General features: G+C 32.3%; 1 protein-coding gene across 1 annotated transcript in view; it reads right to left on the minus strand.

Annotated features, from left to right (window-relative positions):
* Positions 1-25703, minus strand: part of LOC133330735 (four and a half LIM domains protein 2) — a 283851-nt gene that overhangs the window by 204897 nt on the left and 53251 nt on the right. The window lies entirely within an intron of this gene.

A 25703-nucleotide genomic window follows, 5' to 3' on the forward strand; every position in this document is an offset into this window, starting at 1 on the left:
TAACTCATTACATTTGTACTTGAAGGAAATGAGTTCTTTAAAAGCCTACATTTAAGGATGTGGATATTAGAGTGGGTTGGCAAAATGTATTAAATTTTAATATATTAAGTGATTGACAATGGATGTTTGTGCAAGGATTGCAGTTGGAGAAATATGGTGGGTATTTTAAACTTTTTTACGAGATCCAATACATAAATACATACGTTTGATTATCACATTTTTTTCTGTTATGTTGACACACATGCCTCTTATACACTGCGTGTCATAACTATAGAAGCACCTTTAATTCAATTCGTATGTTAGGGGACAATTAAAATGGACACATTAAGTTATTGTACACAGTAAAATGACCAAAATCACATATTATTCAACGAAAATAATTGATTTCTTCTATATGGTTTCGCCTAATTCTGCAATCTTAAGTTTATTGGTGTTGCATAACTATAGAGCACTTTTACAAAATAAAAAATATCTTTAATAAACTAACTTTAATAAATAATGGGTAGGGCCTCCCTTTTTTTGAATAAGTTAAAAAATTCTGGCCATCATACTGTCTATCAATTTTTTTTTCGCAAATCTTCATCGATTGACCGCTATTAATCCATAATTACTTCTTTTATGTTAAAAACAGTCTGGTATTGGCAGTTGTCAGCATAGACACGACGAGTTAATGGGTCGATTATGGATGGTAACCATAGTTTAGTGGAATTGCCAGTTGCCAAATTTGAATTATGGATGGCAACTGTTGTCAACTTCAGTTGCTTCAAATAGAATTTTTCGGCAATCATTTATTCCTGGTTGCTGTTTAGTCGTGTTTACTTCAAAATGGTGAACATCTTTTTTGGGTCCATGATATGTACGACACACACGTCTATACATTCGATAACACCCGTGAACTTTATTTTCGAATAAAAAAATGTTTATTCTCCCCTTTTTCCTGCTCTGGTAACAATCCACACAGTTTTTCCTATATTATCCGGACATCTTCAGTAAAAACCACCGATATTCTGGGTTGAGCGATGTCAAGGTTGAAGTCATTGCCATGGGACTTTTGAAAACTTCCCTCCAAAAACCTCCGTACTGCACACACTTTTAAGAGAGAAGGAATTGCTGTTGACCGTCGGGCTTTTCGGTAGCTGAAAATACGCCTTAAAGCAAAAATGAGCAGTTGATTGAACATTTCTCCAAACATCACAGTACGGATGACAGTGCTTTATCTCCTTAAGTGCCTTCTAATGATGACACGCCTTGCACATCATTTTCATCATCAAAAAATAGTTCCAATGAGCTTATCATCACTTAAAATTAGTTTTTCTAAAATATTCAATTCAATTTTTTGTTTGTTTACAATATTTCTAGTTGTAAAAGTATCAAAACAGTATTATCGACTGCAACTCAGAAAAGTTGATATTCATAATGTTAAATTTTATTTCAGTGGCGTTGCCTGGAGTTTGGTTGCTTTCTATAATCGACCCATAAGATTCCCCCTATGTTCTCGATCGGAATTACATGCGGACCATACTTTGAATATTTTCATACTTTGAATATTTTTTAATTTTAATCATTCTAAAGTATGGCGACTTTTATGAACTGACGCGTTATCTTGCTGAAAAGCGAATCCTTCATCGTTGCTGCTTTCCCAAAATGGCAATAATTTGTCTTCCAAGACTTGAACGTACTCCATTGAAATCATCCGACAACTAGGAAATGCCAAATTAAGCATTCCGTCATCCAATATAAACCAAACTTTGTACAACATATTATTTTTACCAAGCCTAGATCAAATAGGAAGATGGTACGTCCCAAAAAAGGGTCAAAATTTCAATATTTATAAACCCAATTTTAGGCGAGTTGAATGCTCGATTTAAACCAAACCATGATATTTATAAATCCAATGTTAGGCAAACGAACTGTCCAATTTGAAACAAACTTTGCACAATCTATAATTGCCATCATGTTTAGATCAAGGCCGATGATGAGACTCATTGGTCCACTCCTTCAGGTACCTCCACCACAAAATGTTCAACATCTTACTAAAAATTAATTTTATAATATCATGCGAACAAACTATCCGATTTGAACCAAACTTTGGACAACCTATTACCTTTACAAATCTTAGATCAAGTCCGAAGATGGGACCCGTCGGTCCTCTCCTTCTGGACCTCACCCCACAAACGGCTAAAAGTTTTAAATACTTTTCAATTTTATTTGAAGTGAATTGTATAATGGTTTTGATCAATAATATATTCGATACGTATACCTTATATAAAACGAATAATGAAACCTGTGTGTAATCCCGAAGAACTCAACCAACGTATTCTCCAGACTTAAAACCCGCTGGCTTTTTGTTCTTCCCAAATGCTATGATTGAGGAGATAAAAGAGAAATCGAAACATGAGCTCTTGGTGATTTAGTAATGTTCCAATGATTGGAAAAACGTTGGTATATGTGTATTATATCTGACGATGATTACTTTGAAAGAGACTAGATAGTTATGGATGAATAAATCAGTACTTTAAAAAAATCATGTTAATCAGAGGCGGCATTCAAAATTCCATAAATCTTTGGAATATTTAATTGGAAATTGTCCTCAAGTAAGTTGTTTATACTATGAAATATATTAATATCCAATTATATGCATTCAGGTTGGAAATTAAGCGGGACCTTAGTAGGGGGAATATTGAAGAATATGGACCTATTTAAGAAAATATCTGAAAGAACTCATAATATAAGACATTTGCAGCTACTTGAAGAAATTCTGGCAATATATGTTAACAATTATTATAATCGAAATACTTTAATAATATTTTTGTCCTTTAAAAGGTTGTAAGTATCCCAATAACACCACCCACAACAAAGAACCGATTTTATGCGAGGAGATTAAAGTTGCCAGAAAACGAAATTTTTACACCTACCACGGCATTCAGACACATTCACAGCACATAAAATATATATGTATGTGAATATACAAATTTTGGCTAGTAGTTAAATATTCATACATCACTCCAATATAATAAATGTAGAACAAGTTCGGCCTTTGCCTAAAGAAATAGTTGGCTTTATGCCAAAATGCAGCAGAGATGCAATTCGGGATTTTGTGTTCTTTTTTTGTGGTGTTGTTGTTGTTGTCGACTATATTGTTCTTTGGCAAAAGTTTGGCCCACATTTTTGGAATCAAGAACATACAGCATGCTGGGCGAAAATAAAATAAGAACAAAAAACAGCGATATCCAAAAGTTATAATGCGACAAATTCGGCATTTTTGTTGTTTTTGAATGAATACTGCTATCTGTGATTTGTTTTGTGTGTGTGTGTATGTGTAATTACCAACAAATGAAATGCTGCAATTTGCATCCCAAAAGTACAATTTATGCCACATTAAAAATGTAGTTGGTCAACGAAAGATGAAAAATACACGCTGAAAGAAATGTTGTGTGACTTCATTGTTAATGAGCTTTTTTGTATAAAGAGAGATAAAACAGATGTCAAGGTAATGACCGTTAATAGGTCAAGTTTTTGAGTAACAGCGTAATAATTTTTTTTGGCTGGGAAAATATTTATATTTTTGAATATATAAATTGAATGAAGGATATTTTTAAGACGACATGTATTAAAACCTTATTTTTAACCGTAAACTATATTCCACAAGCCCTGGGATCTTTGTCGTATTTGTGATGTTGAAGAAGACAATCGACTATCTACTTTAGAATACAATGGTTCACAGGAAGATACATCGCATGTTTGATGGATATGGTCAGATTGTCTAACATTTCTCTCCAAAATAATTCGAACCATAATTTATAGCGCTACCAAAAGCCCCTCTTCTCCTTCAAAATATAAGACAACCATAACTCCGAGTGCAACTACCTCTGAATTTGCCTTGACCATACAATCTTATTCGAATAATAACTAAAAAAGAATTCCAGTTATATTTTCCATAGGAATTTTCGTTTTTTATCTTCATTTTTGTTATTAATATTTTTGATCACGTTTTTCTTTTTTTAATGTATCTCTTAACACCCCCAAACAATTTTATTGATATTAATATTCCATTGCACCAATGGATGGCCAATATTCTCAAATTAAAATCTCATTAAATTAAAAAAACAATTGAAACAACAAATTATGATTATTATTGTTATTATTTTTATTGGTAATACAATTTGAATTGAAATTTTGGCATGTGTTGATGGTGGGTGAAACGAATTTCAATTGCCGCTGGCAAAAAATGTATTGAAATAATAATCATGCTCAAATTGAATTCAAGTGGTCGACCGGTACTTGATCAAATCTTAAAATCCTGAAATATAATTTCAATAAATCTACTTATTTTCATTAAACAAAAATGGTAATAAGGAAGTCATTAAGCAAGCCATGGTATTTAGTTATGATTATTGAAGTGTATCGAATTTAATTTGCAGCGATTAAAGCTATTTAAATGAGATAATTTAACTCTGCAAATTTGAAATAAAAAAATTATTTCGGAGGATATTATTATCAATTAATTGTACCATAAATATTAGTCATACTTCGAATTATTCAGAGATATGCGTAGCCAAATAAACAATAAAATCGAGATTTTTAAATTTTTAGGTCCCAGTGGCACGTGATAACGTGCTATGGAATCGCTTATTAAAATAAAATGTTTATATTATTGTCAACAAGAGTTAGCTGTGAGCGATTTTTTGTGGATCTGGTATGTAAATAGATATGTAGCTTAATGGGAATTTTGATGGCGTTGTTAACGACTCAATTTAATCACATACACTGGTGGCCAAAACTAAAGCAACTGAAATTGCAAGCATTGCAAAAATTTAACTGTAACCTTTTTAGAAATAAACATATCGTGCTGTTTTTTTCAGGTTTAAATCGGTTTTCGTTTTGGACAAAACCGTAGAAACAGTTGAGCTCTGAAATTTTAGTTGTTTTTACCTTTGAAATGTTTGGTTTCTATGACTTTTTTCATTCTAAATTCATCTATTCGCTTCTCTTTTAAAAATAACATAAGTATATGCAAAAATATTTCAATTACACTGTGCAACACAAAAAATAATTACCGCGAAATTCCAACAGATTATGAAAGAGGGGCTAAACAAAGATGACACGTGACCTAAAAAGGGGGAACAATATTCCCCCTTTTCCAGAATTGTTATAATTTTCGAATTATAATTTCAATATTACTGATTCGGCAATATTACTGATAAAAAATCGGGGAATTCAACCCTCAAACGACTCATTACAGCGGTATTTTCGGTCCCCTTTTCCAGGAGTGATTGAAAACTCATTCAAAACGGGGTTAAAGCTGCTCAGAATAATCTTCAGAAATGTTCGCCATAAAGTTTTACTATAAGTCTCAGAATAGACTAAAACTCAAAAATCAGCCTAAACGTCAAAAATCTTAAAAAACAAAACTCATTTTAGGGTTAATATCGTACTTATTACTAGTTTTTACCCATTTTTCACACAAGATGTCGTTTTAGAATGATAGCATAAGGGACAAAATATTCTCCATCAATTTGTAGCATAAGTCACTGAACAAGAGAAATTCGTATATATAATGTATATACCGAATATATAGTCATACATTTTAAACCAAAAATTCAAAATTTTCTTGTATTTTTTTACGAAGACATTTCCCAGTACATTAAAGGAACATGATTTATTTATTTTAATTTTATAATCTGTTGGAATTTCCCGGTAATTATCAAAAAAATTCAAATTTGTCGCACAGTGTTATTGTCATACATTTTTCTAAACATTATTTTAAAAATCTTTTAATTATCGCCCGCCATATCTTTCTCCTTTATCCATTCTATATAATTGCCTCTCTATGCTTATTTTATTATACTGCAAAAGTCAATTTGTTATTTTTGATTATCAATTAGTTTCGTTTTTTTTTTTGCGTTTCGTTATGCAAATTTCTATTTTGAGAAATTCCATTAATTAATTTTTTGTATCAATCAGAAGGTTAAGCAAAAAAAAAAAAAAAAAAAACATTTTATAAAAATTTATTTTTGTTGAACTTTCGCCCAATGACTATATTTGTTCGTTTTTTTTGCGCTTTAAACGATGCAGATTAGATTGTTGTGTATTGCAACAACAAAAACTATAAAAATGGAACTATAAACAAAAAATATGTGGGCATTAATTACGAGAATTAACAACCTAACAAAGATCTAGCTAAGAAAAATGGGCAATATTGCCAATTTTTTAACATAGCTGATGACGAGGTTCACCGGGAGTATTTAAGTATATGAGACAAATTGAAATTTTCATAACATTGACCTCCAAAGTTTAGTTTCGTGGAAGCTGCGTCTACTTTAATGAAAAAAATGTGCAAAACCAGGGAGAGGCAACCCAGATTTTTTAAGATTTTTTTTTCGATTTGTGACTAAGCCACTTATTCTTGTCAAAGTAAGATTTTGAAGCTAGATTTTGAGTATTTTTTTGAATTTTTCTTCTAGTTCCAATTTCCCAACAGAGTAACATTTATTTCATGGGTATGTTATATGCACAGTAATATCCATCCAGAGGTAAACATTTCGTGCGGTGAAAAATCTATTAAACCTATTTTTCCGGCGACATTTTTATATATGTCATTTATTTCACATGGATACCAACGATCAGTAAGTTTTTTATTTTCCGAATAAAATAAAATCTTCTGTGTGAAAATCCATCCATTTGGCAAAAAATGTTTTTGAAAATATCGCGGATTCTGTGGATCATTTATATTTCAATAAATAACCTTAATAACTATTGCGCGCACCAAAGAAAAATTTGATCGTGAACGGATTCGGAGTCAGGACATTCTTCCCCATATATGTACCAAAAATCATTGATGTAGTACAAAAATAAAAAGCCGATTTTTTGAGAATGGAATATTAAAAAATTGGCAATATTGTCAAAATATAATTTTGAAATTGTTTACTTCTCATTTCGTCCTCAGAGAGTATTCACATTTTTAAAAGAGAGATACTCTATATTTGAAGCATAATAATGATGCCTAATGTGTGAGAGCTTGCTTTGTCATGATGCCCAAATATTCGTCTTCTTTTGCTCGATTTTCGAATCACTTCGAAGACTTCAGACAAACCGTTCTAAGTTGCTGAAGGGAAACCGTTTTCACATAATCTGTTTGCCAAAGAGAAAGACAACCATTTGCTTCGAAGTGATTCTTCCACGAACAATTTTCGTTGGATATGGATCGTCTTTAAAGACACATACTTTCTGAGCATCGTGATGTCAGTTTTTCCAAATGACACTATTTTTTTAAAACTTTTGTGTAAAATAGTTCGGGATCGAACAAAAATTCTCTTTGTTATGCATTATCTTGATCATTAGAATAATGCCTCTTCCTCATTGTCTGATTTTTTTCAAATGGTTCTCCTTCAGAGTAATCCCCCTCAGATCTAATACACTTATGCCAGCGTTTTTTCCAATCCTCGAAATACTTCTGATGGTGCTTTTTGGTATAGCCTACAGCTCCTGTTTCAATTTTTCATGTATCTCCTCGGTCCTAGAAAAGCACTTTCCTCTTTTCTTTGTCTTCAGTTTTGGGAAGAGCAAAAAGTTAGCGGGGGGCAAGTCCCATAAATATTGTGTTTGATGGCCAAAAACTCACGCACCTGCATCGGTGCATCGGTTGAGTTTTTGTTACAATGTCATAGGTATCCAGTCATTATTTATCACCAGTTAAAATATTTTTAGGTAATCTGGATCAACGTAGACGATGTTCAACAGGTCCTAAGCGAAGTCCATGTTATGTTTGCTACAATCGCAAGCCAGAATTTGCATATTCATGGTTGGAGCCTTTATTTTCATTGTGTGTTTCTATAATATGCCAATCACCATAAATTTATTTGTATCAAATAAAATTTGTTTATGAAATTTCCAAGCATGGTTACTCCGACAAGTCCTATAAATGTCTAACAAATTAAAAATGATGATTTCGAAACTGATCATAAATTCGTCTTATTAAGTTCTATATCATATTAAATAATCAGTCATGTGTATGTATCGTAGTTTAGTTTTCATTTTAGGTCACAACCTTTTTAGTGATGTCGAATAATAGACTAATTGTGGTTGTTGCTTACAAGTTTGATTGAGATCACAAGGGTGAGATCACAAAGTGTATGAATGTATACTATTTTTAACTACTTTTCTAAGAATACTCTCTGGAGCATTCCTATGAATTAATTCAATTCGTTTGTTTGTTTTTTTTTAATACTAAAAATTGTTACGTACAAATTAATATATGCTGTACTATTAAACCTGACTACAATTAATGGCTACAAATATTACATGGAATATTCATTTTCTATTGTGATATCAAACGCTCATTAACCTCCGAGATTAATAAAATTTGTTTTCTATTTTTTAATAACGTTTCTGTCGATACGCCTTAAAATTATTAACAGAACACATAAAATAACTTTGAACTGATGGAGTGTGAATTTCCAAAATGACAAAAAACAACTAAAGCCCACACAATATTTATTTTTTTCCTTTACACTTTGAACAAACAAAAAAACAGTGATAAAACGAAATACAAATAGATTATGCGAAATCCACTTTTACAAATATGTCCATATATTCGATGGGGCAGTGTAAACAAGTTTTAATGAAAGCAAAACCGTAAAATATTTATTAATGCATTTTCAACTAAATTTGGAAAAAGTTGTTTTATATTCAATGTCCTATAAAAAAATTCAAAAACACATGTTTCAATAAAAATGTATATGGTTTTTACTCTTAAAGGAACCACCCCCCATTCTCGATTTTAATTTTTCAAGATTTTCAATGGGCTGGTAAATGAATACAAATGCTTGTTAAGGTTTGTAACTTTGCACATATATAATTGAAGATTTAAAAGAGAAGAAAAATAATTTACAAAAAATTTTTGTTATTGTTTTGTTGTTGTTTTTTGTAATTAAAGAAAAGTCCTTATTTTTGATGGTGGGCATGATAACTCCGCACTGGAACATCGGAATCCGAAAATTCCAAGGGTGTTAGAAAGAGTACATGTCTGGCTCTCGTATGAACTAGGATTATTGACTTCGCTCTAAAATTAACAAAATGGTGGGCCTTTGAAAAAATATTTTTGGAAAATCGCCGATTTTTTACCAAAAACCAAGTTAAAAAATAAGGAAGATCTTCACCGATTGGCTTTATCATAGTTCATACGGGAGCTTTACACTCCCAGAGAAACGTTGCAAAATTTGGAACCGATTGGACTATTAGTTTTTGAGTTATCGTGCCCGCCATTCGCAAAAAAATGTTTAGAGAAAAACGCGTTTAAAGTTTGAGCCGTCACTTGAGACACAATAAATCGGCTATATCTTCAAGAGTTCTTGAGATTTTCACTTGAAATTTTGTAGAGACATTCTTTAATCAGTGTAGATTCGAATTATATCAACAAAAATTTTGACCCCGAGAATGGGGGGGGGGTCCCATTAAATGGATCGTAAAAATCAATTAGCCCAATTTCACCAAAACGGTAGTTTTCATTGAAATACCGAATGTTATATTTTTTGTTTTCAATGATATAATAAATGAAAATTCCATTTATAAAAATCAACCTTTTTGTTTTAGTGCTAAATCATAATTTTTAGTAAAAATTCCGATTACGTTTGTTATCCAATATTTGTTTGTTGCGCATAATAGTCAATATTCAATTCCGAGTACAAAGAAAAAAATTAAAATAAAATGATTTTTACCATATATTGACCAGTTAAAATATGGGTTACTTCATGAAATACGATTGCAGAGATTTTATAGCATTCGTTAATAACTTGTATATTTTTGTAGAAAATAATAAAATGTGGTACTTATTGTTTATATCATTTAAGACGCATAGTCACCAAAATATTTGACAATTTAAAGCTATTTGTATGATCTTAACACCGCAAAGAATTAAATGAAACCACATAAATATGTATGGAGGTTTGTATATTAGAGAAATATATTCAGTTTTTTTTTTATTTGGTTACATTTATTGTCAAATTTAATACAAGAAAGTTTAGAAAAAAATGTGAAGTTTATTCTTTCATTTTAGCCGAATTTCACACGAAGTAGGATATATATGAATACAATCTATTCTCACAGTATATTTTTTGTATAAATGGGATATTTTTCAAGAATTTATATAAATTTCTAAATTAACGTAGAAATGACTTGTGAAAAAATGTCACGAAATTTACTAATTTGAACATACTTTTTTCATCTTCCTATAGAAGATACATATAGAATCAACACGAGTATGGTTTTGTACTATATATTAAGCGGGACAATTTACGAGGAATCTAGAATGCTAAACACACATCGGAAATTTTCGATATAATTTCGCATAAAACTTCGAAATTTTGAAAATGTGGTGATAGCTTTATATTTGGGATATAACAAAACGTAGACATCTATATTGACAATTTTCTACAAATATATTTATCACCCTCCAAAACCCCAAAAAGTCAATTACATCAAATTCCGAAAAATTTGAAGGTACAGCTATAAAACGATATATCCTAGGGGTAATAACAATATATGTTCAAAATTTCAAAGTTATATTTAAAATATTCCGATCTCTATAGGGATTTCAACAGACAAACGGGCTTGGATAACTCGACATAGAATTTTACTCTAATCGAAGATAAATATACTTTTGTGAGGCCTCCGATGAGTAGTGGGGGGTTTCTAAAGGGAATGAAAATTTTAATATACACTCCACCTTATAAAGATGGGTATAAAAATACATACATTAGTGAAATTGTATGGCCTTGTAGAGTAGCCATCCTAAGAGAAGTTCTAACTGGAAATATACTACTCTTTCGAATGCCATCGCAATTTTTGGAATCTGATGTTCTAGTGATGTAAAAACATGGCAGCCGTCGAAAAGAAGGATTATTCATTAATTACAAAAAACATCTACAAAATAACCACAGCAACAAAATTATGTCAATTCATTTTCTTATCCTTTAAATCTTCAAGCACTTATATACAAAGTTACAAGTCTTCAATGTAATGCACGTCCATTTGCCAGCCGATTGAAACTCATAAACATTTGAAATCGAGAATGGGATATAAATTTGTATATCCTTTTTAAGCAAATTTCAGATCCTATAGCATACAAAACATTTTCAATGAAATTTTTGATTCTATGTGATTCGTTTTGTGTAGGTGGCTCTGAGGCATGTTTATTATGATCAGAAATGTTTATGGGCTCGTTTATTTTGAGCTTGTCTTAAAATAGTGCTAATTGCGTATTTATTTATCTACATTATAATCTACTATTTGGTTATGTGGTTATGTTTGTTCATACAATTGTTTGTCTGTGTTTACTTTTAAGAACATTCGCCTTCGATTTTGCCATTTTCGTATATCTGCCGTTTTGGCTGGAGCTGAAATACATCTTAAAACCAGTTAGGAAAGTTGTAAAGTCGGGCTGGGCCGACTATATGATACCCTTAACCCTTTGGGTATAATTACATATTTATCCTAGGAAGTGTGGTATAGTCACTTTTTTGTAAATTTTAGAATAAGTGAAACATTTTTTATGGTTAGCAATGATCGGTTTAATTTATTTAAATCACGTTGAGGTTCAGTAGCAAAAATTAAATTTTCATGAAACTGACTTTTTCGGTTGAAGTTTAAAAATAATTTTTTGTTTTACAGAGGTATTTTAATCTTTATTACTAAGCCATTAAAATAATTAGTAAGTACTAAAAATGAAATAATATGCGCGATTGCACCACATATTTACCAATTTAGGAAAAAACTAAACATTTCTTCAGTAAACACAAGTGCAGGTAATGTGGTATTCCTTGAGTCTGTATGAAAAAAGCCAGCACAGGACGAAATCTCATTACTCTTTGATAGATTTGACCTTTACGAAATCCTACCATGAATTACAAGGGATTAAAAATACAAAAAATTAAATATTGTCTTGTGTAGACATTATATATAATAAAAACCACTGGGCGGAGCAGTATAGTCGGATGGGGCCGACCATACGATACCGTACACAACTCTAACTTTCTGCGGATGTTTTTTTCCGAGCCTGGGCAATATTTCGTGATATTTGCACTCTCTTACCCGATTACACTGACATATTTTCCGAATATTACTAACATTCAGTACAGTATAGATCGACTCGAAGAAAACACAAAAAAAGAAATAATTTTTCGGTCCACTTCTTTCCAATATCATGATCTGATCATCATCGAAAATTATAGGCGTTGTTCTTGCCCATACCTGTATCCTCATGGAAAATTGCAAAGCGATCAGCGATAAATTTCCGCCCTCCAGTGTGGTAATGGGTTATTAACCAATACATGAATACGTAAGTACCTGTAAATATTTATGTGTAACTCCCACATCCGAGTACATACAGCAATACAATTGGTATCAATTTGAAGGTCAACCACTCCTCTTAGATATATTATCAACTTCTCGGCCCACTGTTCTTCAGGGGTAAATAAATACGACATACACTGCGTATCATAACTATAGACGCACCTTTAATTCAATTGGTATGTTAGTTGACAAATAAAATGGACCCATTAACTTATTGTTCACAATAAAACAATCAAAAACACATATTATTCAACAAAAATAATTAATTTATTCTTTATGGTTTCGCCGAATTCTGCACTTTCAAAATTGCTGGAGTTGCATAACTATAGACGCACTTTTACAAAATTAGAAAAATTTATTTTTTAAAACTTAAATAAAATAAAATAACTTTTATAAATAATGGATAGGGCCGCCCTTATTTTGAATAAGTTCAAAAATTTTATCCATCACACTGTTGATCAAAATTATTCGCAAGTCTTCATCGATTGACCACCATTCATCGAAAATCACTTCTTGGAGGTAAAATACAGTTTGGTATTGGAGGTTTTCTGCATAGACACGAGGAGTCAAGATTCCACACATGTTCTCGATCGGATTCTGGTCGGAAATTTAAATATTTTTCGATTTTAACCATACTTGAGTATGGCGACATTTATGAACTGGTGCGTTGTCCTGCTAAAAACGAGTCCTTGATTATTGCTGCTTTCCCAAAATGGCAATAATTTGTCCTCCAAGACTTGAACGTACTCCATTGAATTCATCCGACAACATGGAAATGTCATATAAAGCATTCCGTGGCTATAAAATGCTCCCAAGGTGGCGGTTACCGAAATATCGTTATTTCTTAATACGATATTTCGGTGGCGGTTCCTTAATGGCCTTGGGAGCATTTTATAGCCACGGAATGCTTTATTTGACATTTCCATGCTGTCGGATGGAGTACGTTCAGTCATGGAAGAAAAATTATTGCAATTTTGGGAAAGCAGCAACAATCAAGGACTCGTTTTTCAGTAGGACAACGCGCCAGTTCATAAAAGTCGCCGTACTCAAGTATGGTTAAAATTAAAAAATATTAAAATTTCCGACCAGAATCCGATCGAGAACATGTGTGGAATCTTGACTCGTCGTGTCTATGCAGAAAACCGCCAATACCAAAAATTATTTTATTTCCAAGAAGTGATTATCGATGAATGGCCGTCAATCGATGAAGACTTGCGAATAATTTTGATCAACAGTGTGATGGATAAAATTTTTGAACTTATTCAAAATAAGGGAGGTCCTACCCATTATTTATAAAAGTTATTTTATTTTATTTAAGTTTTAAAAAATAAATTTTTCTAATTTTGTAAAAGTGCGTCTATAGTTATGCAACACCAGCAATTTTGAAAGTGCAGAATTCGGCGAAACCACAAAGAATAAATTAATTATTTTTGTTGAATAATATGTGTTTTTGATCGTTTTATTGTGAACAATAACTTAATGGGTCCATTTTATTTGTCAACTAACATACCAATTGAATTAAAGGTGCGTCTATAGTTATGATACGCAGTGTAGAATACAAATTTTGTCATTTTTCACACAAAAGTCAGGGTCCATTTGACCCGCTAAATATTGACCGATCTTTATCGAAACAGGCATGCTTATTCTTTGGCCCGATCCCCTTCCCCATGCAAAAATTCGCGGTGTTTGGGCCATAATTGCGGCCTCTGGAGCGACCAGAAAACCCGACAAAAATAAAGTTTTTGGTCCATTTAATCCCCTAAATATTAACCGATATTTTCCAAAAAAGAAGCCAGAACCCATTATACATGCAAAATTTCGTGAAGATTGGTCCATAATTGTGGCCTGTATTGTGTTTAAAAATTATAATGGACGGACGGACACACATGTCTAGATCGACTCAGCTAGTCGAGATATGACGATCGGTATATTTAAAGGTGGGTCTAGGACCAATATTTCGCGGCGTTATAAATTTGGGGCTGCAAAAAGCTATAAATCGACATGTACACTAGAACTTTTTCACCGGGTTAACCTACTTTATGAGGATTTATGTGACATATATGCAAAGGAATTGACAATTGAAACCCACTGGGTTAACGAAACCCGCTTAAATGTAAACATACTATAATACCCTGACAACATAGTTGTGTAGGGTATAATTAAAGTTCCACACAACGTATTCGTTAAAAATCTTAATAGACATAATTCAAATTCATCTCGAGCTAATTCAAATTCTTTAAAAACAATTAATTAAATAAAATATAAATTCGAAATTTTAAAATTTTTTGACGAGACTTAAAATAAAACTTTATGGCGAGCATTTTTGTAGAATATTCGGACGTGCAATGACCCCGTTTTAAATGAGTTTTCAATAATTTCTAGAAAAGGGGACCGAAAAGACCCCATTACAGAGTCGACAGAGGGTTGACGAATTTTTCTTTAATTTTAAAAATCGGTAACGATAATTTGTGAAATTTGTATCCGATAATATTTAACCAACATCCTTCAACATTTGGTTGTCACTACATATTTGTTTTCAAAAATTCCGAATATTACCTTCATACTTATTTTTTATTGCTTTGTAAACTTTCTCTGTGGCCATCATTTAATCTCTACGACTAGGTGCTTTCTAAAACAGCAATAAAAAACTAAACAGTATAAACATTATAGCTTAATTAATTTTGTATCAACATTTCAATTTTCTCAGATTTTTTCTAATTTTTTTCTCCGACAGTTTAAATTGATTCTGCTGAAAGAAACGGTATTCTCTACAGCAACATATGCAGTAGTGGATTAACTGGTCTCCAAATATCGCCTTAAGGCGGTCAAGTACAAGTTCACTTACATACATTCATACATAGACGTATGAACGTAGGCCGTTGTTATTCATCTCAGGTGTCTATCGTTGCAGACCTGTTTGATGACTTTTGGAAGTGGCTTAAATGGTTTAAATTTCATTGGAATTGTTGCTAATGCTGAGAATTTTATTCAACTTTGTTCTAAACACTAAACACAGTTGTCATTCATTCATTTATTCTTTCTTTCATTCATTTATTTGTTGTCATGGCAGCCGCCAGTGTAATCTTGCATTCTAAGGTTAGAATTAAAAACAAAGACAACAACAAAAATACATTTACAACAATAACCTTAAACCGACACTTTTTTAATGTCTGCTTGTGTTGCTGGTTTTTGTTTAGCCCAAAATAGAAATAAAAACAAGAAACTGAACATTAAAAACACAAATGCCAAACTGGGCTAATCAAAGAGGAAAACCTTATTTCTAGAGGTTTTCTTCTTCTAGACATTATAGTCTTTTGATGTTGTTGTTCTTGTTGCTGTTGTTTTTGTGTGTTTGTTTGTTGTGACAACAAGTACTCTTGGCAGTACATTGTCCAACTGAGGTTTGATTCTTTCAAAGACTACGATTTTTTGTTGTTTTTGTGGTAATGTGGTTTCTTATTTCAAGATTTGGCCTCTTTTCTTCAGTTTCTTTGTGGCCAACACCACCGCCGCCATCCGACTTTTGCCAGCAACAGCAGCTATTGCAGTTGTTTTTTTTTTTTTGGTTTTTATTTGTCTGGTGAGAATTTCGCTTTAAATAAATTCTCATTGTTCTGACAAAAACGTCTTTGCCAAAACAAAACCAACATCAAAATCGATGGCAACAAATGTTAAAAGAACCGCAAAAACATCATCGGCAACAAATTTAAATTAATTAACACAAATTTCCGACTATTAAACTATAATTTTTATTATTATTTATTTTGTGTGTGTGTGTTTTTTTTTGTGGTTAGCGGTAGTATAATAATTGGAAATTAAGGTTAAGGAAGTTGCAAAAGATGCAGAATCTTTCGTGCAAGGTACATTGTAATAATTTTCGTTATTGGGGGGTTTTACTTTTGTTGTTCTCCTTTTTCTTTATACTAGGCACACTAGACGATGAATATCACGAGGAGGATTTGTAGTTTCAACAAGATGGAGATCCTAAGCAAACCCCAAAAATTGCTAGAAATTAAATGAAAAAATTCGCTGTTGCAAACATAATTTACTGTGAAAAAAAATTCTGCGTTCGTCCCTGCAACATACGTACACTTTTGCTCGCCACTGTATATAAGCTATATCTAAATTTATCTAGGGACATATTATTAGTCCTGTTTTGTATATGGGCAAATTATAACAAAAAACAAATAAAAAGTGTCAGTCGGTGCCCACCCCTTGTATTAAACAGAAGGGGTGGGCAAATGTGTCCCATATTCGGACATCATCTAGGCTATGAAAAGATAATAGGGGGAGGTACCAGAAGGAATGTGCCGATATTTCCCATCTTCAAATTTGAACCAAGTTTGTAAGAAATAAGATGTGTAAAGTTTGGATGAAATCGGTTACTCCCATCGAGAGTTATCGTATGCATCAACGTACCAGACAGACGAACGCACGGACGGACATTTGTAAATCGACTACAAATTGTCTGCAAAGCATTTGGTCTAAAGAAACGTGGGATCACATTTTACCCTATCAAAGTGTATATACTCTCATTAGCCACAAGGCTGAGGGTAAAATAATGTGTTATATATGCAAAACCAAAATTTTGAGTCCGTGACAGCTACTTTAAAGGCGTTAACTCCAATTTTTGGTGATAATTCTCGACCAAATAGACAAAAATTCTACATATTCGCTGTGTAATGTTGTTGTGCCTCAAAGGCAGAGGGATTTATTGAAATGTCATGCAAACGATCCAAACGAGCCCACTCCATGACGTTCTCCAGAAATGAGAATTTTTCAGATCAATTCATGGCTTGGTTCTTGGCTTACACTCTTTCAAGATAAAGCTGACTCAACAATTAATGACGATAGACAATTAAAGCTGCGTGCCTTGTCAGGTCAAGTTTAAATTAGAAACTGGAAGATAGCACCCATCACTCCACTCCTTCTAGTACCTCTCACACAAAGGATGAACCTTTTTAAAATCCAATGGATCGTCCTTTGCACATCGTAATATTTATATTTATACCAAAACTAGATCATGCCAGCCCAAATACCTAAAATCGACCGAAGCTTCCACGAGAAAACTCATTTTAGGCTAAGACCAAGAAAGTACAAACAATTTTTGTTGAAAAACATGCCCAATATCCCCATATTACTGCAATTGGCACTACTTTAAAAAGTTGATCCATATTTATAGTTTCTGGTAGGCAGATTTTCTACCCAACATATAATTACCATTATATGGGCGCTTCTATGGTATACTGGGTATATACTACATATGGATACTAACAGACGTCACTTTTCGAATCCATATCATCAATCCATACACATATCATTCTGCAAACTATGTTAAATTTCATTCAATGGGTCAAAAATTAAGTAAATCGATTTAAAGCAAACTTGAAACACGCTATTCTCAATCAGACACCCGTTGAATATTTGCTGATGTCTAAAAATATATATGGAAGCTATGTCAGCATCTGTACGAAGTTCAAAAAAACGCAAAAACGTCATTCTAGCCTCATATTTGATACGTTGTGCAAAATTTCGTATCAATCACACAAACATATGGAAATTATATGTAAATCTGAATCGATTTCAACATTATGTGAAACACGTAAGGCTATACTAACTTCAGTACTTTGTATAAAATTGTGTACAAATCGGTCAAACTTTGTGTCTCAAGTGCACAAAAAATCGGACGAAAATTTATATGGGAGCTATATCTAAATCTAAATCGATTTTCACGAAATTAGGCACACATAATTTCATACTCAATTCAGTACGCTATGCAAAATTTCGTGCAACTCAAAAGAAATATAGTGGCTTTAGTGAACAATTTACATTAAATCGGACGAAAATATATATTGGAGCTATATCTAAATCTGAATCGATTTTCACGAAACTTAGCACACATCATTCTAGTCATAATTCAGTACGCAATGCCAAAAATTTGAGTAAATCGAAGGAAATATAGGGGCTTCGGTGCACCATTTCCATAAAATCGGACGAAAATATATATATGACAGTTATATCTAAATCTGACCCGATTTTCACCAATTTCATTCAAATCGGATTATAAATACGGCCTGTATTTTGTTCACAAGTTAACACAATAGACGGACGGACATGCAGAAAGCGATTCTATGCACATTCTCAAAATGAACTATGAGTCTGTCTCGTTTCTTTTGCATGTTACAAACGTGCCTATTTTTATTTATGAACATGGTGTGGAGAATGATTAAAATACGCTCTTTCTCACGAATGCTCACGGCGAGAATTCGAATGTTTTCAATTTATCGCAAATGATAAAATAACAATGAAGCATTTGCAATCTTTCGCGAATGTTCCCATTGTACGAAAAATTCACGAATGATAAAATTTCGCTGAGTTCACGAACGTTTATTGTTATTTTTGTTGCTGTTTTGAGAATTCGCGAATGTATGTTTTTATTCATGAGCGACTGTCAGAAAGTATTTCAACCACAAAACGAAACGGACGATCGCTGTTGTGTGTCCCCTCTCGTTTGTTTTGTGTGTGCAAACATTCGTTTGGTAAAGCATTTATCGCGATAAATTCGTTCGTAAAATGAGCCCAAAACGAAAAGAACGTATTTTTAATCATTCGCGAGCGAAATTTTGCGCATCCTGTTTATGAATAAGTACTTAATAAGTACTTAAGTACTTATTAAAACTGATATGATTGTTCAGTTTAAAAATAAAATCTTAAATAAAAATAAATAAACAAGTTATATATTAATTATTTAAAGTTTTATATTTTAATAAATTATTTTTTTTTTTAATTTTTAGTTATTTCAAAAATTCATATATAATATATTTGCTTACTTTAAACAGCGGTATACAATAATTGAAAACATATTTTATTGCAAAAAGTCTATTTCATCTGTATATTCAATATTTAGTTGATAAATAATACAATGGCATTAATGAAAAAATTGTAGAAAAAATTTATAAAATAAAAAATAATACTTATTACAATTATCTTACAAAATGACAATTTTTAATGGGATTAGTTAAAAATGCCTTTGTAAGCATTTCTTATTTTATATAACCAAATAATTAAGTTATACAACTGACTGGATCTTGTTTTCGTATTTTTTTTCTATGTTTAAATACTAAGGATTAGTCATATAAGTACACATTCATACATATATAGCATACATTTATTGTAACAATTCTGTTCTTAATTAATAACAAAAATTTGTTTTATAATTATTTTACAATATGGAGGCGTATCTACACAATTGACTTATTAAACACTCACGCTCACATAGACACACAAATATTCTCCTGTCATATAATCCATACAATGAAATAAATTATAGAAAAAAAATCTCTATTACTGATGAGTAATTTATTGTTGAGCAATCATTATTATTATTTTGCTTTTAATTTAAAATTATATTTAATTATAAGAGATAAGCAATTATTTTACATAATATTCATCAAACACGCATCTGTTGTTTTAATTAGGGGGCAACAACTATGTCTGAAATTGAGTTAAAACAAAATATATAAAACAAAATGAACAATTTTTGTTTCTTGAATTTTAGTCGGCTATAAAGGGGCACAGGGTTAAGCTGTAAAACAATTATATACATATTTCTAGGTCAAATAATTTATGTATTCTTTCATAAAAATGTTTTAATAATAATAAGCAAATTAAGAATCTTAATCAAGTAGACAATTTTCGTAGACGAATTAGGCAAAAAAATCGTTACTGAAGTGGTTCGATATTTTGCGTTCGCTTCGCAAAAGAAAACTAGGTAATTCATTTAGTTCCATAGTTAATATTAGTACGATCGTTCATTGGAAAGAAGATCTAGATGAACGATTGAATCAAAATGAACTAATTGAACCAGAGCAAACAGGAATGACTGAAGCAAAATGAAATAGATAAACGAAAGAAGCGTACCTAGCAGCGATCATTCCTTTTAGAAAAAAGATTATTTGAAGTAGTGCGATACGAACAATAAAACTCTGGTATTCAAGCTTTATCCATATTTATAAGGTATAATTTTCATACGTTCTGACTCAGCGCCTTGAGTTCTGTCAATCACGTTCTCCTTTGCATGTTCGATTAGCGGAATCAATATTATAAAATAATCAACAATTTTTATTTTGTTTTTATATGATTCGATGTCCAAAATTTCAATTTTATCTATTATGGAAGGTTTTAACTTGCTTATACACAATTTTAAATTATTATTCCAAGGCAGATACAAATTGGAAAATCTTTACAATCCGAATAGTTCCAAAAAAAATTCAAATGAATTACTTTGGTAAGTAAACGTGAACTTTGAATTATAATTCCAAAACATGAATATAATGTGAAAATATTCCGAAAGACTATATTTTTTAACTACAAATTCGAAATGCTAAATAGCTTGAGTTGTGTGTTCAAATGAACTATTCCGCAATAGGAACGATCGATGCTAGGCTCGATTATTTCGTTCATCAAGTCCTTTTGCTACAGCCGTCTATTTATTGTCTCGTTCTGCTACTTCCTTTTGCCCCAACCCTTCATTTCCCCTTTGTTTAAGGGAACCCCACCCATTCTCGATTTTAATTTTTCAAGATGTTCAATGGGCTGGTAAATCAATACCAATGCTTGTTAAGGTTTGTAACTTTGCACATATATATTTGAAGATTTAAAAGAGAAGCAAAATAATTTACAAACAATTTTTGTTATTGTTTTGTTGTTGTTTTTTTTTTTTAATTAAATAAAAGTCCTTATTTTTGATGGCGGTCATGATAACTCCTCACTGAAACACCGGAATCCGAAAATTCCAACGGTGTTAGAAAGAGTACATGTCTGGCTCTCATATGAACTAGGATTATTGACTTCGCTCTAAAATTAACAAAATGGCGGACCTTTGAAAAAATATTTTTGGAAAATAGCCGATTTTTAACAAAAAAACCAAGTTAAAAAATAAGGAAGATCTTCACTGATTGGCTTTATCCTAGTTCATACGATAGCTATACACTCACAGAGAAACGTGTAAAAATTTGGAATCGATTGGGTTATTAGTTTTTGAGTTATCGTGCCCGCCATTCGCAAAAGAGAAAAACGCGTTTAAAGTTTGAGAACCCCTTTAGCCGTCACTTGATGCTGACACAATAAATCGACTATATTGTCAAGAGGTCTTGAGATTTTTACTTGAAATTTTGTAGGGACATTCTTGAATTAGTGTAGATTCCAATTAAATCAGAAAAAAAATTGACTCCGAGAATGGGGGGTCCCCTTAACTAGATCTTATCGTTAACTTAGTTCCATTAGCCATAGTGTAACATTTTGATTCAAAACAGTAGTCAACAGATCCGCTTTTCAACTATATACAATTATATGCATATAGTTGAGTCAAGGTAAAAAAAAACTACACTGATCTTAATGCATTTTTAATGAACAAAAAAGAGAACGAATGTACCAATAAACAATTGAACTCAAATGAAATATAAAGATAGGCTGCTTCAGGAACGATATTGCCTAACTCTACAAATTACCGATATTTCGATTTGGAAATTGTGACTACAGCCTCAAAATACATAATTTAATGCAGCTCCGTTTATTGGTGGTTAAATAAAATAATGTTTGCGGAAATGACAAAATTTGGCTGGTACCTCTAACGAATTGAAAAGGAGTCTGCCAAAGTGGGACTGTCCGTAAATTGCGAGAAGACAGAGCTGATGGTATCAACGCGCAAGATAACAAGTAGACTTGGATCAACTATGGATCTTGAAAACTACAGCTTCGAGGTAGGTAGTGAGTACTTGCGCAAGCAAATGAGGCAGCTCTTAGAGTGTTTGAGAGAAAAATTCTCCGGAAGATCTATGGGTTGATCTGCATTGACGGTGAATATCGTCGTCGAATGAACCATGAGCTATACCATCTATTCTCGGACATCGACATAGTCAAACGTATGGAGATGCAGCGACTACGTTGGCTAGGCCGATGGGCAAGTAGAAGACAAAATCTCGGAAAATGGTCTTTCAAATTGGATGCGCACAAGACCGACGCGATTGGAAATCTTCTAGAGTTCGGCTTAAGCCAGCTAAGTAAGGCCAGTTATGTATCAATCGTCACGAATTTTTTTTGTTATGATCCGTTAATATTAAGGGGATCAAATGGAACAAAAACTTTACTTCAACTTTGTCTTCTGGTCGCTCTAGAGGCCACAATTATGACACGAACACCATGGATTTACACCAGGAAGGGGATTTGGCCAAAGATCGGTCAATATTTAGCGTGTCAAATTGACCCAGACTTTTGTGTGAAACTGACAAAATTTGTATTCTGAGGCGTATATATTTACTCCTAAAGGACATAGACCCGAGAAGTTGATAGTATATCCATGAAAAGTTGTTGATCTTAAAATCGATACAAATTTTATTGTTTTATGTACTCGGATGTTGGTATTATACAGAAATATTGAAAGGCGCCCCCTAGAGGGCGGAAATATCGCGTTAATCACTTTGAAATTTTACATGAAGTTCCGGTTATGATCAAGGACGACGCATATAATTATCGGTGATGTTGAGATGATATTTAGGGAGTGCAATGAATCTAAAACATTATTTTTGTCAGCTTTTTTAGTTCCAGAAGACCATTATTATATGCAGAACCTCACATATTTTACACGGTAAAGGGGATCTGACAAAATACTTAGAACGGCTGTTTAGATGCTGATCGGTCAATATTCCATGGATCTAATCAACCAAAACTTGAAGTGACCAAATTTGTTTTTTATGTTGTAAATATTCACCACGGGAAAACAAGATTAGGAAAATTTTCCAGGGTAAGAACGTGGAGCTGTTGACCTTTAATCCGCCCAGGCTCAGAATATAGAAACGCAGAAAGTTAGATTTTCGTGGTAATTGTGTAGAAAAATTCCTGAAATCGTTGCCTATATGGGCCGATATCTATTAGTTTCAAACAAAAATTTTGCTCACGAGTACACATCGCTTATTTTCTGTATAAAAAAAAACAAAGTGCCTATTTTGGTTTATTAACACTAAACAGTCCAATTCAAAATTCAAAAAAATATTCTAAGTATTTTATTCGACGATAACCAAAATTGAAAGTTTTTTTTTTAATTTATAGCGGAAACTGTAACAAAATTGTCGTGTCAAACCACGTTAGAAGAATGCATGGGCGGATGATAAACACTTTTGATTTCAAATCTTGTTTGAAAATAACACCAATTCTAACAAATAATGACACCCTTTTTAAGAGAACATTAGCCACACAAAACCAATACATAAAGAAGAACACAGAAAAATCTAAATTTAACTTCTCCGCTCTTAATCTCAGTTTAAAAGTAAATAAAACAAAGCTTAAACATCCGATAAATCATTCAAACTAATTGCGGTTACGGTAGCCGTTTCAGTTCACACCATAAATCACAAATGGCTTAAAAAAACTGTAACAGCTTAGGCATAACCGGAAATGTGCGTCAATCATTGCGGTACACGGGGTGTCATTAGATTTTGTTTTTTGTTGCCATGGTTCATAAATGATTTATAAAACAAAACAAAAAAAACAAATTCTATTAAACATTTTTTATTTCCTATGGAAAACGAAAACTAGAATTGACGACAAAAATAATGACAATGATGATGGCGATGGCGATGAATTAATAACCCTTAGCTAGGAAGTTAAAGTTTAAAGAACTGGGTCATTACCGGTTATGAAAAGTGATTATTGGCTTAAATTATTATTTGATCAGATTGATATGCTTAGCCATGATTTTATGTTTAACAGGTGTCTTTCCTTGCTCTGTGTGTATGCATTGGGAGGTAGGCCGACAGTCGTCATCTGCCAATGCTCTGATTTGAAAATAATTATTTTTCCAATTATTTCTACTATTATTGTTGTAATCTAATGTGTGTGTGTTTTTGTTTACAACATGCATAAGTGTAAAAATATGAATTTGTTTACTTGTCTGCGTCTGTGTGTGCATTTAAAATTATTATTCATATGTTAATTGCCACTTTTGTTTTTATTAACTTAGCCAGCCAGCCAGTCAGTCAGCTAACCAAACATTTGTTTTTATTTCGTGCATTTGCATTAATGACTTGTTTAATATATTTTACTTTGTTTTTTAGTATTTTCGTTGTTGGTTTTTAACGTTATTTTTGTAATTCTCTCCCAATTCAAATTAAATCTTGCGATGAAAAATCCCCCTCAGCTACAAAAAAGCGGCAGCAACAATTGTGGGTGATTCATTAGCCAGAGTTAATTGAGTTTGTTTCCTAGGCATTGGTGTTGTTGGCTTACAAATATTTCGAGCTTTCGAGCAGAAAATATAAATTACATGAATGGTTATTACAATGGGCGTAATAAGCGACAGTGATTTATATATATGTGTGGTAAAAATTTGTGTGCACTTGTTGCAGAAAAAAAAATTATTTAATTCGAATACTGGTAACGACATATTATTTAGTCTAAACGACCATATTTTAATACCCGCCATATTGATCTATGCATTCAACATTTCTTAAATCGATCAGGTTAAAAATCAGGGCTGAGAATTTCAAAATATCGAAATTCGGCCTATACCCTTTATGAGGGGACATGGACTTATATTGAAAATGTACTGTTAAGAATTAGTTTACCTACGAAGAACATTGAATTGCATTCATTTCGGTTGGAAATGCGACAAGGTTCATCAAAATACTTAAAATGAGGCAAAACGTGGACCTATTTTCTGTTAAGACAGCGATATGTCCTTCACCATTCAAGAATTCGGAAAATACGAAAAAAGCATTCAAAATATCGAAAATGAGTGCCAACAACCCTCGAAATATCTAAAATTGGGCTGGACCTACATCGATCATCACGAGGCAGGCTTCAAAACTCCGAAATGTGAAATAATAACATTTTCGGTAAGCTACAAGCCTTAAAATATAGAAAATTGAATGGGACCTTTATGTTGAGGCTATGTCTAAATATGGATCTATATTGATAACTTTCGGCCACTATATTGATGTATGTCAGCCAGTGAGAACTGGGAATGTCAAATTACAACCCTTATGGTTTAAAAATGCTGCTAAAACCTTCGAAATACCGAAAATAGATGAATACAGTTATATGGGAGCTATACGAAAACGTAGAACTATATCGACAATAACTTATAACGTAACATGGACCCATGTTAATAATGAAGATTTGGCACCCAACAGAAACATTAAACCTTTAAAAAAAGAAACGAAACGTTGATCGATATATCACACCTAAAATATTGGCAGCTGTACCGTGATTTTTACTCACTGGCGGACGGACAAGGCTAAATCAACATAAATTATATTCTGATCAAAATGCTACATTTATACGGGTGATACGTCCAAACA

The sequence above is a fragment of the Musca vetustissima genome, unplaced genomic scaffold (genome assembly GCF_032173495.1).
Source record: "Musca vetustissima isolate MV318-11 ecotype Yass unplaced genomic scaffold, APGP_CSIRO_Mvet_v1 utg69497, whole genome shotgun sequence".
Classification (NCBI taxonomy): domain Eukaryota; kingdom Metazoa; phylum Arthropoda; class Insecta; order Diptera; family Muscidae; genus Musca; species Musca vetustissima.